Below are 13,630 nucleotides of genomic sequence, written 5' to 3'. Positions count from 1 at the left end.
TCATTAGAGAGACGAAGAAAAGCACATTCGAGGGAATTCGCGGGGGCGGGGAGGAAGGCTTGAGAGTGGAGAGAGAGGGTAAGCTTGGAGGAATAAGAAAGACTGAGAGAGCAAGAAAAGGCAATGCTAGAGAACGCATGTGCAAGAGAGGCAAGGCTGTGACAGAGGGACGCAGTATGTGAGGGAGAGAGAAAAAGGTGACAGGAGAGAGGAAAAGCATGTGATTGAGGGGGGAAGTGTGTGAGAAAGGGAAACCGACAGAGAAAATGCGTATCAGAGAGAAAGCAAGGGAAAGGGAGAGGGAAGGCAAGAGAGAGGGACAGAAGCAGGGAAGCAAGAGAGAGAGAGGGAGAAAGGAGGGTAGGTACAGGGAAAGATGGGAATAAGGGGGGGAAGAGAAAGAGGGAGGGGAATAGGAAAAGAGAGAGGGAAAACAAGAGGAAGGGAAAGCAAGAGGCAGGATAACAAGAAATCAAAAGGGACAGCGTAAGAGAGAGAGAGGAAAAGAACACGGAAAACTGACAGCGGGAGTGACAGTGCAAGCATGAGAGAGGAAAACCATGTGCCTGGGAGAGCATGCAAGAGAGGGGGAGAGCAGAAGAGCAAAGGGATACAGAGAGAGGGGGATGTACAAGAGAAAGCTGACACACACAAGACAGTGAAGGCACACAAGGAATCTATCAAAAGCAAGAGAGGGGGCAAAGTGTGTCCGGGAGAGAGGGAATGCACATTGAAGAGAGAGAGCATGAACATCCAAGATGGGCATATGACAGAGAGGAAACATACAGCGAGACTTTGAGGGTGGCAGAGCACTGGAATAGGCTGCCCAGAGAGGTGGTGGAGAGAGAGAGTGGGGCAAGCCACAAAACAGAGAGGCAAAGCAAGTCAAAGAGGCAAACCGTGTAAGACATGGGAGTAGGAAAGTGTGTGAGGGAGAGAAGGAAAGCAGTATGAAAGAAACATGTCTCAGAGAGACAGAAGAAAAGTGTGAGAGAAAAAGTAGGAGAGGTGGAGAAGAAGGAACGAGGCAAAGCAACAGAAAGACAAAGGAAGACAGGGATAGGAGGTGGTGAAGGGAAGAAAAGCACAAGTGAACGTGCAAGGAAGGGGAAAAGTGCAATCAAAAGCGAGGACTGTGTGAGAGAAGCAGAAAGCACATGAGAGAGGGAGAGCAAGATAAAGAAGTTGAAAGCAACAGACATGGAGAGAGAAAAGCACCTGAGAAAGAACAAACATGCAAGACAGAGAAAGCACATGAGAGAGATGGCAAACGAGATAGAGGCAAAGGGAATGTAACAGGGAAGGCATGTCTGAGAAAGAGAACGCGTGTGAGAGATGCAAAGCAGGACATGCAAATGGAATGACAGAGACATAAGCGTGCAAGAGAGAGGGAGTGTAAGGGGGACAGGGAAGGGAGAGAATGGTGGAAAGAAGGAGGGAATGGGAAAGAGATGGAAAGAGCTAGAAAGAGAGAGGGAAACAGAGAGAGGGTGGCAAGAGATACAGAGGGTTAGCATGAGAGGGAGAAGAAAAGCACAAGTAAGATACTGACAGCACGAGCAAAAGGGAAATCACATCAGGGAAGCAGGAGCAAGTAGGAGATCACATCAGAGAGACAGGAAGTACACCATAGAGTGCAACAGCATGTGAGAGAGGCGAGGCAAGGCAAAGCACATGCACAAGAGAGGCAAGGCACATGCAAGAGATGAAGCATGTCAGACCAGGTGACCAAGACAGGGGGAAAGCTTGAGAAAGAAATCTGAGGAGAAGGAGGAGAGGCAAGCACATCAGGGAGAGAGAAAACATGCCTGAGGCAATGGGAAAGCAAGAGACACAAAGAGGAAGGGGTAGCAAGAGAAAGAGAGAGGGATACTGAGAGAGAAGTAGAGACAGTAAGCAATAGAAAGAGAGATAGCAAGCGGCAAAAGTAAGGAAAGCATGAGCAAGAGACTGCAAGCATGAGCAAGAGGGAAAGTGCACGCAAGACCGTAGAAAAATGTGTCAGAGATGGAAAAGCACCCAAGGGAGGGGGAAGCATGAGAGAGAGAGTGCTAGAAAGTGAAAGTGACGATAGGTAAGTGAAAGAGAAAGTAAAAGCACACAAGAGAGGCAAAGCATGTGAGAGAAGGATAAAGGACATGAGAGAAACAGTGTGAGAGGCAAAAAGCATTAAGACAAAAGGGAAAGCATGTGAGAGTGGGAAAGTGAAAGAGGAAAGTGAGAAAGAGCAAAAGCAAGGAGAGTGAAAAAGAGAAAGAAGGGAATTGAGGAAAAAAAGGATAGTGAGAGAGAGAGAGAGCACAAAATAGGGAGCAAAAGTAAAAGAGATGAAGCATGAGTGAGGGAAAGTGCAAGCAGAAGAGAAAGGGACTGTGTGACTGAGAGAAAGCATGCTAGAGAGGGAGGAAGAAAGGGAGAAGCAAGTTGCCCAAACCACGACACGAGTACAAGAGAAAGAAAAAACATGCAAGACTGTGAAACTACAGAGAGATGCAAAGTGCCTATGACAGGGAAAGGGCACTCAAGAGAGGGAAAGCCAAGAGAGAAGAAAGCAGGTGACAAAAAGTATGCAAGAGAGGAAAAATTATACAGTGGAAAAGTGTATCAGAGAAAGAGCAATAAGAGGGCTAGTGAGAAGGAGAGGTGAAAACAAAAAGGGATAGAGAGTGAAAACAGAAGAAAAGTAAATTGAGAGGGAGAGAAAAAGGTTGGGGGCGGAGAGGGAGAGAGTAAGAGAGTGAAGCAGCGGACGCAAGAGAAAGAGACAGATAGCAGGGGCCAGAGCATGAAAGGGAGAAAAAAGAAAAATCACGTGGGACAGGAAACATGAGCAAAAGGAAAAACTGCAAGCAGGAGAGATTAAATTATGCAACAGGAAGAAAGCATGCAAGACGACGAAAGAATGGGAAAGCAAGACAGAGAAGAGGAAAGCAAAAGAGTGAGAGGGAACAAGAGAAAAAAAACACACGAGAGGTAAAGCACACAAGAGACAAAAGGGAAGCATGAGAGTGTGTCTAAGAGTGAAAATGCAAGATAGACAGGGGTAGTGGGGAGCATGCTGTGCAATAGAGAGAGGGATCATGAGCAACAGAGAGGAGAAAGCATGAGAGACAGACTGAAAGCATACATGATGGAAAGTACATGCAAGAAAGGAAATGTTTCAGAGATGGAAAACTATGGAAAGGATGAGGAGAACAAAAGACAGAGTGGCAAAGCAACAGGGGGAGAGGGAAAGTGAGGCAGAACAAGAGAGGGAAGTGCAAAAGAGAGGAAAAACGAGGACGAGGAGAGTATGTTCAGGAGAGAAGACAAGCAAGGGGCGGGGGGTGATAGAAGGGAAGTGCATTGGAGAGAGAGGAGAAAAACCTCTTAGACAAATCACGAGAGAGAGACAAATCAGGTGTGAGGTAAGGCAACACAAAGCAAAGCATGTCAGAGAGAGGTGCAGCACAAGAAAGAGGGAGGAAAAGCGCAAGGAAAAGTGAGCAAGTGGAAAAGTCTCTGTGAAAGTGAGGGAAGAAAGCATGCAAGACAGGGAGAAAGCAAGAGACCATGGGAGAGAAGAAATATGTTAGAGGGTGTGCTAGTGAGCATGACCATGCAAGGGAGACAAGGAAAGCAAGAGGGAGAGAAGCACACACAACAGGGAAAGCTTAACAGAGAGTGGGAATGCATGTCCAAGAGAAAGGCAAAGCACATCCAAGTGAGGGAAAACATGTCTGAGAGAAATGGAAAGCTCAGGAGAGGGAAAGCAAGAGAAGGAGAAGTGAGCAATCAAGAGTGAAATAGTGAACAACAGAGTGACAGCACAAGCAAGAAACCACAAGCATGAGCAGGAAAGTGCACACAAGAAAGAGGAAAACTGTTGGAGATGGAAGAGCATGCGGGAGACAGGCAAAGAGAGTCCATGAGAGAGGGGAAACAGGTTGGGGGGAAGGCAGGTGAAGACAGGAAAGCAGGCAAAACAAGGTGGGTGGGAAGGGCACAGGACAGAGGGAGGGAAAAAGCAAGAGAAAATGGAAACATGAGAAGCAACAGATAGCAAGGAATAGCACAAGAGAGGGAAGAAAAGCAAAAGTAAAAGAAAGCACAAGTGGGAAAGTGCAAGCAAAAGAGGAAAACTGCAAAAGCAAGAACATGTAAAAGAGAAAATGTCTGAGAGAAGGAAAGCACATCTGAGAAAGGAGAATAACTTGGAAGGGAGGAGGAGAGAGAGAAATACATTGGTAAAGTGAGAGCAATAGTAAGAAATAGGGAGATGGGGGTGGGAAGGGGAGTGGGGAACAGAAGAAATAGAAAACACAAAATAAACATGCAAGACCGTGAATGCTCACAAGAACATGAGAGATAAGGAAACCGAGAGAGAGGCAAAACATGTATGAGAGGCAAAGTACATCAGAGAGAGGAAATGTGTGTTTAAGATTGTGAGAGAGGGGAATGGACTGTGAAAGAAAAAGCTGATCAGAATGAGAAGGAAAGCACACCTGAAAGAGAGAGACAATTTCTGTGAGAGGGGAAGAACAGGGCCAAGGAGAGGGACAGAGCAGGGGGACATAACAGAGAGGGACATAGGGATATACCTGGGCAGACAGAGGGAACTAAGACAGTGAGAAAGCACGTAGCAAAGCAGGAAAGCATGTCTGAGGGAGAGAGACAAATGAAAGGACAGAGAGAGGGAGTACTAAGAAAGCCCAAGACAGGCAGGCAGAAGGAATGTCAGAGTAAGACTGGGGTGTAATATGTAAGGGAGAAAGAGAACACATTTGAGACAAAATGGAAAGCCCAAGAGTCAGATGGGGAGATAGAGAGGGATACCAAGAGCAAGGAAGAGGGACAGGGAGTAAACAGAAATAGCAAACAATGGAGAGAAAGCACAAGTGAGGGATTGAAAGCATGAGTGAGAGGGAAAGTGTGTGCAAGAATGTGTCAGAGATGGATGGAAAAGTATATGAGGGATGGAGAAAATGAGAGAGGCAAAGCAAGGGAGAATGAAAAAGACAAGCATAAGAGAAAAACATGTAAGAAGCAAAGTGTGTGAGGGAGAGAGGCAAAACATATCTGGAAGAGAAGGACTGCTAGGGAGCAGGGACATAGAGAGGAAACGCACATCTAAGAGACGGAAAGATGGGAGACAGAGCAAAAGAGACCAAGGAAGCACAGGAGAGGGGACAGAGAGAACTGGAGACAGAGATAGGTGGGGGAGAGGGGAGGCAGGAAGAAAGAGATGAAGAGTGAGACGGAAAGTTCAAAAGAGAGAGGAACAGTTGGAGGGGGTGGTTGAGAGGGAGGGATAGCGAGCAAGAGAGAGATGTATAGCAAGACAGAGTGCAGGATAGCAAGCGAGACAGAGGGGCATAGTGAGAGACTGAAAGCTTGAGTGAGATAAAATGCAAATAAGAGAAAAATTGAGATTGAAATGCATAAGAGGGCAGGAAAGGATGTTAGACAGGAAAGCAAGAGAGAATGAGAGCAAAGTACGTAAACTGAGACACCACCAGCAAAAGACATAAGACAAAGCAGCACGGTGTATATGAGAGAGGGAGAGTGGCAAAGCATGCTCCCAAGAGGCAAAGCTTGCATGCACGAGAGGTAAAGCATGAGCACATGAGCCTGAGAAGTGTGAGAGAGAGAAAGCATACATGCATGCAAGAAAGAAAGGCAAAGTGCACGCGCAAGAGAGAGGCAAAGCACAAATGAGGGAAAGGCAAAGAACATGAAAGGTAACGCACACATGAGAGGCAAAGTGTGCGAGACAATATGCATGCAAGAAAGACAACATGCACAAGGGGGGAAATGCATGTAAGGGAGGAAGTGTGCAAGAGGGGAGAAGTGCACACAAGAAGGGGAAGCACATGAGCAGAGGGAAGTGCACACAAGGGGCAAAGTGACAGAATGAGACAGGGAAGCAGAGAGGTAGAAGAAAAAAACCATGAGAGAAGCACAGCACATAAGACAGTGAAATGCAGGAGAGGCAAAATATGCAGGAGAAAGAAAGCATCGGAGAGCAGGGAAAGCGTAAGACAGGGAAAATACATGCAAGAGGCACGTAGAATCATTTAGGATGGAAAAGGCACTTAAGATCATCGAGTCCAACCATTAACCTAACATTACCAAGTCCACCACTAAACCATGTCCCTAAGCACCACATCTACACATCTTTTAAATACTTCCAGGGATGGTGACTCAACCACTTCCCTGGGCAGCCTATTCCAATGCTTGACAACCCTTTGGGTGAAGAAATTTTTCCTAATATCCAATATAAACTTCCCCTGGTGCAACTTTAGGCCATTTCCTCTTGTCCTATTGCTTGTTAATTGGGAGCAGAGACCAATATCCACCTTGCTACAACCTCCTTTCAGGTGGTTGTAGAAAGTGGTAAGGTCTCCCCTCAGCCTCCTTTTCTCCAGACTAAACAACCCCAGTTCCCTTAGCCGCTCCTCATAAGACTTGTGCTCCAGACCTTTCACCAGCTTCGTTGCTCTTCTTTGGACATGCGCCAGCACCTCAATGTCTTTTTTGTAGTGAGGGACCCAAAATCGAACACAGTATTCAAGATGTGGCCTCACCAATGCTGAGTACATGGGGATGATCACTTCCGGAAGTCCTGCTGTCCACACTATTTCTGTTACAAGCCAGGATGCTGTTGGCCTTCTTGGCCTCCTGGGCACACTGCTGGCTCATATTCAACAGGTTGTCAAGCAATACCCTCAGGTCCTTTTCCGCCAGGCAGCTTCCCAGCCACTCTTCCACAAGTCTGTAGTGTTCCCTGGTGTTGTTGTGACCCAAGAAGAGGACTTGGCACTTGGCCTTGTTGTATCTCATACAACTGGCCTCAGCGCATCAATCCACCCTGTCCAGATCCCTCTGTAGAATCTTCCTACCCTCAAGCAGATCAACACTGCCATCCAACTTGGTGTCATCTGTAGACTTCCTGAGGGTGCACTCGATCCCCTTGTCCAGGTTGTTGATAAAGTTATTAATCAGAACTGGTCCCAATACTGCGCTCAGGGGAACACCACTTGTGACCAGCTGCCAACTGGATTTAACTCCATTCACCACAAATCCTTGGGCCTGGCCACCCAGCCATTTTTTTACCCAGCAAAGTATATGCCCATCCAAGGCATGAGCAGCCAGTTTCTCCACAAGTATGCTGTGGGAAACGGTGTTACAGGCTTTCTAAAGTCTAGGTAGACAACATCCACAGACTTTCCCTTGTCCACTAAGCAGACTACCTTGTCAGACAAGGAGATCAGGTTAGTAAAGCAGGATGCAATCCCCTCACCCAGATCATTGATAAGGATATACATAAGCAGCAGGCAAAGTACATCAGAGAGAAGGGCAAAAGGCACACAGGAAAAGGGTGTCAGAGAGAGGAAAATATGTCTGCAGAGAGAAAGAAACAGAGGAAGCCTCAGAGTGAGACAGAATGTGAGAGAGGGGGGAAAAGGGGGAAAGAGACAACAGAGAGAAGGAAGAGAAAGAAAGGGAAAGAAAGGGGCAGAGAGAGGAGGGCAAGCTAGTGTGTGTGGGGAGGGACTCAAGAAAGCTTAAAAGATGCAGGCAAACTGCATCCACAAGAGGGGAAATGCAAATCTAAGAAGGAGGGAAAGTAGGTCCAAGACAATATGAAAGCAGGGTATAGTTGGAGGGAGCTCTACAAATGAAGAGGAAATACTATCCAGACAGAAGGGACAGAGAGCAAGTGAGAAGGAGAAAGCGTAAGTGAGACTGCAAGCTTAAGAAAGGGAAAGTGCACGCAAGAAAGGAAAATCTGTCAGAGACAGGAAACCATACAAAGCAGAGGGAAAACAAGAGACAAAGAGGCAAAGAGAGAATGAAGGAAGGAAGTGCAAGAGAAAGAAAAGGCACATGAGAGGGAAGGTGTGAGAGAGAAGAGGGACCCAGGTAAGAGGTTGAATGTGCAACAGAGAGGGAAAGTGCAAGCAATTTGAATTTGTAAGAATTTGAGTATGTGTGTGAGAGATGGAAAAAGTGTGAGACACAAGAAAGGAGAAAATCTACAGAAGGGAAAGGAAGACAGAAAAAGGAAAAGCAAGAGGCACAAGGAGGGGCAAGACAAAGAGAACAAAAGCACGCAAGAGAGAAAGAAAGCAAGGGAGAGACAAAGCACATTCAAGTAATAGAGGGAGAGCATGCGTGAGAAGTCTGCGTGCAGGAGGGAGAAAGTGAATGCGCAAGGAGAAGAATGTATGTGTGAGAGGGGGAATCAGGCTGGGGGAGCCTGCAAGAGTAAGGGGGAAGTGTGCAAGAGGGGAAACACACAAAGGAGGGGAAGAATGCACAAAAGAGATGGGAGTGTGCCAACCAGGGGAAGAGCACAAAGGAGGGGGAAGCAGGCAAGACAGAGAGGGGCACACGTGAGAGAAGGTGGAAGTGTGTATGAGCCGGGCAGAAGTGTGTAAGAGAAGGTGGAATTTTGTGTGAGGTGGGGAGAAATTGCACATAAAGCAGGGAGAATGCGTGCCTGTGAGAGAGAAAGCACAACAGGGAGAGGGAGAAAGTATGCATGAGCGAGAGGAAAACCATGAGGGGGTATAACGAGGGGGGAAGTGTGAGGGAGAAAGCGCACAAGGACGAAAGCACATGGAGAAGCACACTTGCAAAGGGGCAGAATCACGAGAAGGACAGATTTGCATCAGGGAGGAGAGTGCGAGAGTGGGGAAGCCCATGAGAGAGAGGTAAGTGCGTGTGAGGAGGGGAAGCATGTGCACAAGAGGAGTGAAGCACAAGCGCAAGAGGTGGAAAAAGCCTGAACACAAAAGAGACGGGGAACATCCACGCATGAGAGATGATGAAAGCCCAGGCATGAGATGGGGAAGGAGCACAAGGAGGGGATGCATCTGTGAGAGGGTGGGAACACAAGAGAGAGAGGAATAGCTTGGGGGCGAGAGGAGAGAAGGGAAAACAGGTGTAAAGCAAGACAGAGACAGCCGGGCTGTGGGGATAAAGGGGGGATAGCAAGAGAGAAGCATGAACAAAGGTACAAGAACACTGTATAAAACCACATTCAGGGTGCCCCAGTTTGGCTGGGACACCTCATGCACATGAATAAACATTTACTCTTGCAAAGTCTACAGTTCGCGTCTTTGTGTCTCTCCTCAGTCAGCACAGGCCAGTTGTGAGTTTTTGTGACAAGACCGAAAATGCGCAAGAGAGAAGGCAAGTGTGAGAGAGAGACAGGCAAAGCATGCACAAGTGAAAGGCAAAGCACATCAAAGAGGTATAAAGTGCCCAAGAGAGAAGGGAAGCCTCGGAGGCAGGGGTTGCTGAGGGGATAGCAAGAGAAAGAGGGGGATGGGGAGGACACCAAGCAAGGTAAAGAGAGAGAAATCAAGTGAGTGAGAGAGAGGGACAGCAAGCAAGAGAGAATGATGGACAATGAGTCAGAGACAGAAGGGAAGCACACAGGAAAGTGTAACTTCACTTTATAGCAGCACCAAGCTTCAGGGTCCTTCCTCTACTAACAGCTGTGTGAACTAATCAAAGAAAACTTCTTAGACGCCAGTATAGACAAACCTAATCCCTTTCATCACAATTTACTAAAATTCCTTTAATTGCATCCCAGCGCCCATGATTTTTGAAAATAACATGCCACATGACCACTTGCTATCCTGCAACTCTGATGCAAGTTAGCTTTCCTCTTAAGCTCCAACAGCCGTGGTTCACTAATAATAGGAAGGGCTACCAGAAGTTTATTTACAGACACAAGACTTAAACAACCTTCTTTTCATTATTTTTTGTTCAGATTTTTAGAGGCTTTTCAAGTCTTTCTAGAGTTCTGCTAAGTCTAGATCCTGTCTAGACTGTCATTATTCTTTGAAGAAATTCTTACCCTTAATGGTAAGATGCTTACCATTAATGGATCACAGAATTTCTGCCTGAAATTGATGTCCCCTAGGCTATTCATGCCCCATGTCATTAATGTTGAGACTTTTAATAAACTTTGGTATGCATTAAATTTAATGAACTCTTTTGTGTAAGCAGCATTTGTAAATCTAGACATACAGGGTTGCAGAAAAATATTGTCTCACAATGCAGAAGTTCCAACCAAAAATAAAGGTCAAATACTGCACGCTTTTGTACGGCAAAGTGGTACTGCATACCTGCACCCTAGGTAGAGTAAGAAGCAGCTTGTAACTCTACAGATGCACTAAGAACTGAGAGGCTGTACAGTCAACTCAGCTATATGCTTCTGAGCATACTTCTATAAGTCAGATGAACACCAAATGAGCAAGAGTAGGAAGACAATGTAACCATAAAACCTCAAATTAGAGCTTGGGCAGGAATGAAAACCAATTTCAGAACCTTTTCCTTTCAAGTCAAGATCACCGACAAAGACAAAGTGACAGACCACTTAAAAATTAAAAAGCATAATGTGCTTAGTTAAAGTGACCCCTACCTAAGCCGGCAGTTCTGTTGATGAGAACAATCTCAAAGTAATGGCAATACACAGCATCAATAAAGCATTTAAAAGCTGTGTGGCCAACTCTACAATGCATTTGGGCAGGAGCTAGCACACTGGAGCACAAGTTCTCAATTAGGGTCATCAGTCATTACCAGAAAAACAAACCTCATGGTGGATATGCCAACTCTACCAAAAATTAGATCATAATTCTTTAAGTTTCTGTTCAGATGCTTAGTTCTATCTAGACAAAGGAAAAATAACCTAACTCATCCCAAATCCATGTATTTATAAATTCTGTGCACACAACTTTCCTTAACATTTACATAGAAAGTGCTTCAGCTCCTAAGACAGCTGCATAGCTGGTCCAAGGAGCAAGAGGATGGCATTTATTTTGAAAATGGCTTTGAAGCAACTTGTCATTTGTTTCTAACATAGAGGCAACTGCAGGCAACCCTACTTTTCTGGATCACTACTAAGAAAACACTTTTCAATACTAAGAGCCATGGCTGCCTGAAGGAAACTCAATAGGAAAAGTCAGTGCCTCACCAGCATCACAAAGAAATGAATGAAGAGGTATCCATCACAGAGCACTAATGACGAGAGAAATTTGCAACCATCAGTGCAATGACAGCATGTCAGGAGATACCTAAGCAAGTAAAATACTCTTGGCTTGTGGCAACAGAACCCCATTCCAATTTTATCAAATCACTCCCAGATCTCCATGCACATCAACGAACAAGTAGATACTTTCTTCTTTAAGTTTTATTTATTTTTTTATTTAGAGAACGGGATTGCTGGCAGACACAACAGATAACAAGTACTGCCATTATAGAGAACATAGCAGCAGTATATTCTTAGTGGCAAGCATTTTTTCAACTTCAATTAAAATAAGGAAGAGAGAATGGAGTGAAACCAGAAGAATTAAAAACTACTTATGTAAAATGCTGAAGGGTTCAGGGATAAATATTTGGATTGTTCCTTTGTCTTTAATGAGGGCTGCACCTCCTACCAGGGACTCAAAAAAAAAAAGTATATTGAAACACTCACTGCATGTTCAGCTTATGTCAGAAAGAAAAAGGATTAATATATTAACATGGATTGTGAATGGGGCACTCAATGAATCAAACATATTAGGCTGAAGTTGGCAGAAGCTGATGTTAACTGCTGAAGTTCCTTTAGCAACCATGCCTTCCTAATTCTGTTTAGATCAGCATTATAAAAGAATTCACAATAAAACTTTGCTGTGCTGGCATTCTACACTAACAAAGTCAAGGCATAACATTAAAAGTTTTGTAACTATTAAAATAGTTACAAAACTATTTTGTAACTATTTGTAACTACTATCCCTCCTGTAAGGCATAACTTGCATTTTCAATACCTGAAAGCCATTTGCTAATATGAAAGCACTGTTATAACTTTTGATCACTAAGGAAGAAAAGCCAATAAGCGTGCAGCTTTCTAATGCTAGGAACCATCCACCAGTTCACCCTCATACCTTACTCATTAAACCAATTAAAACACAGATTCCAATGTACAAGAAATCTGAAAACTACCATGATGCCTAACTAAAGAGTGGTGATTACACAACACTATGACCATCACCCACATGACAATTTTATTTGGGTAGGAGCTTGAAAACTGAATCCATCTGGAGTGTACTGAACAATGACATAGCATAATATAGGTCAGATTACCCAATATGGCCCTTTTTCCAGTCATAAGGATCCCAAAATGCAAAGTTCTACTTCAGATCAGACCAATATAGCGGTCACTATAAAAATTACCCTTTACATAAATCAGGTACTCTCTGGAATTTATGCAAGTCACACACAGCATACTTGGTTAAGTTTAGGTATCAGTTTAATCAGTACTCCCTGTCTCAAAAATAGTTTCAAGAGTTATTGGCTTCAGTCTCCATGGAAACTGTGCAAAGGATTCTTACTATTTCTGTCTATGAAAATCCCATCACATTTAAGCTGCCAAGTTTCTGAGGAGAGCCTGAAGAACTAAAAGTGGCAGTAATATCCATGTTACTGTCTATCACATGCCACTTAGTTATTTACCTTTCCATATGAGGAGAATATTTTATATTTCCACGTGTTTGATCAGATGGAAGCAAATTGTTGAAGGAGTTCCAACTCCATTTCCACAGCAAATGTGTTATTTCAAAACTTCCTTATCTTCTGTTCCATCATACCTTATTGGACAGATACATGGGCTACATGTATCTATCTAATGCACTTTCACCTCACAAGGAGGCTTTTAACACCATCTCCCATAACATCCTCACAGAAAAACTGATGCAGTCCAGGCTAGGAAAGTGGACAGTGAGGTGCACTGAAAACCGCTCAAATTACAGGCTCACACAGTTGCGATCAACAGTCCTCCACCTGGAGGCCAGTAACTAGCAGTCAACCCCAGGGCTTGACACTGGGGCCCATAGTGTTTGACATCTTCATGAATGACCTGGACAATGGGACAGAGTGCCCCCTTGGCAAGTTTGCAAACAATACAGAACTGGGAGGAGTGGTTGATACAGTAGATGGGTCTGCTGCCACTCTGAGGCACCTCAACAGGCTAGAGAAATGAGCTGACAAGAAACTCAAGAAGCTTAGCAAAGGGAGATGCCAAATCCTGCACCTGGGGAAGAAAACCATGCACCAAGACAGACTTGGGGTTGACCATATGGAAAACAGCTTGGCAGAGAAGGACATAGGTTGTTCCTGGCGAACAAGTTAAACATAAGCAAGCAATATTCCCTTGAGCCAACCCAGGGCTTTAGTGGGAAAAGTAGAGCCAGAAGGTTGAGGAAGGTGGTCTTTCTTCTCTGCTTAGCAGTGGCGAGATCCCATTTGGAGTTCTGGATACCGTTCTGGGCTACCCAGTGTAAGACAGACATGGGTGTACTGGAGCAAGTCCACTGAAAGGTGACAAAGATGATGAAGGATTGGAGCACCTGACATAAAATGAGAGGCTGAGAAAGCTGAGGTTGTTTAGCCTTCAGTACAGAAGGCTCAGCAGGGATCTCTCCAATGTTCATAAATATTTGATGGGCAAAAGTAAAGAAGGTGTACCCAGACTGTTCTCAGTGGTGCCCAGTGAAAGGGTGAAAGGCAATGGACACAAACTAGAACATAACAAATTCCCCTGGAACGTCAGAAAACAACTGTTTTACTGTGAGGGTTGTCATACACTGGAACGGGT

General features: G+C 44.9%; 1 protein-coding gene across 1 annotated transcript in view; it reads right to left on the bottom strand.

Moving 5' to 3' along the window:
- PIGG (phosphatidylinositol glycan anchor biosynthesis class G) overlaps nucleotides 1–13,630 on the bottom strand; it is a 91,600-nt gene that overhangs the window by 18,422 nt on the left and 59,548 nt on the right. The gene's annotated exons all lie outside the window — the stretch shown is intronic.

This window comes from Rissa tridactyla, chromosome Z, assembly GCF_028500815.1.
Source record: "Rissa tridactyla isolate bRisTri1 chromosome Z, bRisTri1.patW.cur.20221130, whole genome shotgun sequence".
Taxonomy (NCBI): Eukaryota; Metazoa; Chordata; class Aves; order Charadriiformes; family Laridae; genus Rissa; species Rissa tridactyla.
The sequence above is the reverse complement of the archived record's forward strand: the minus strand, read 5'-3'. Positions and strand labels throughout refer to the sequence as shown.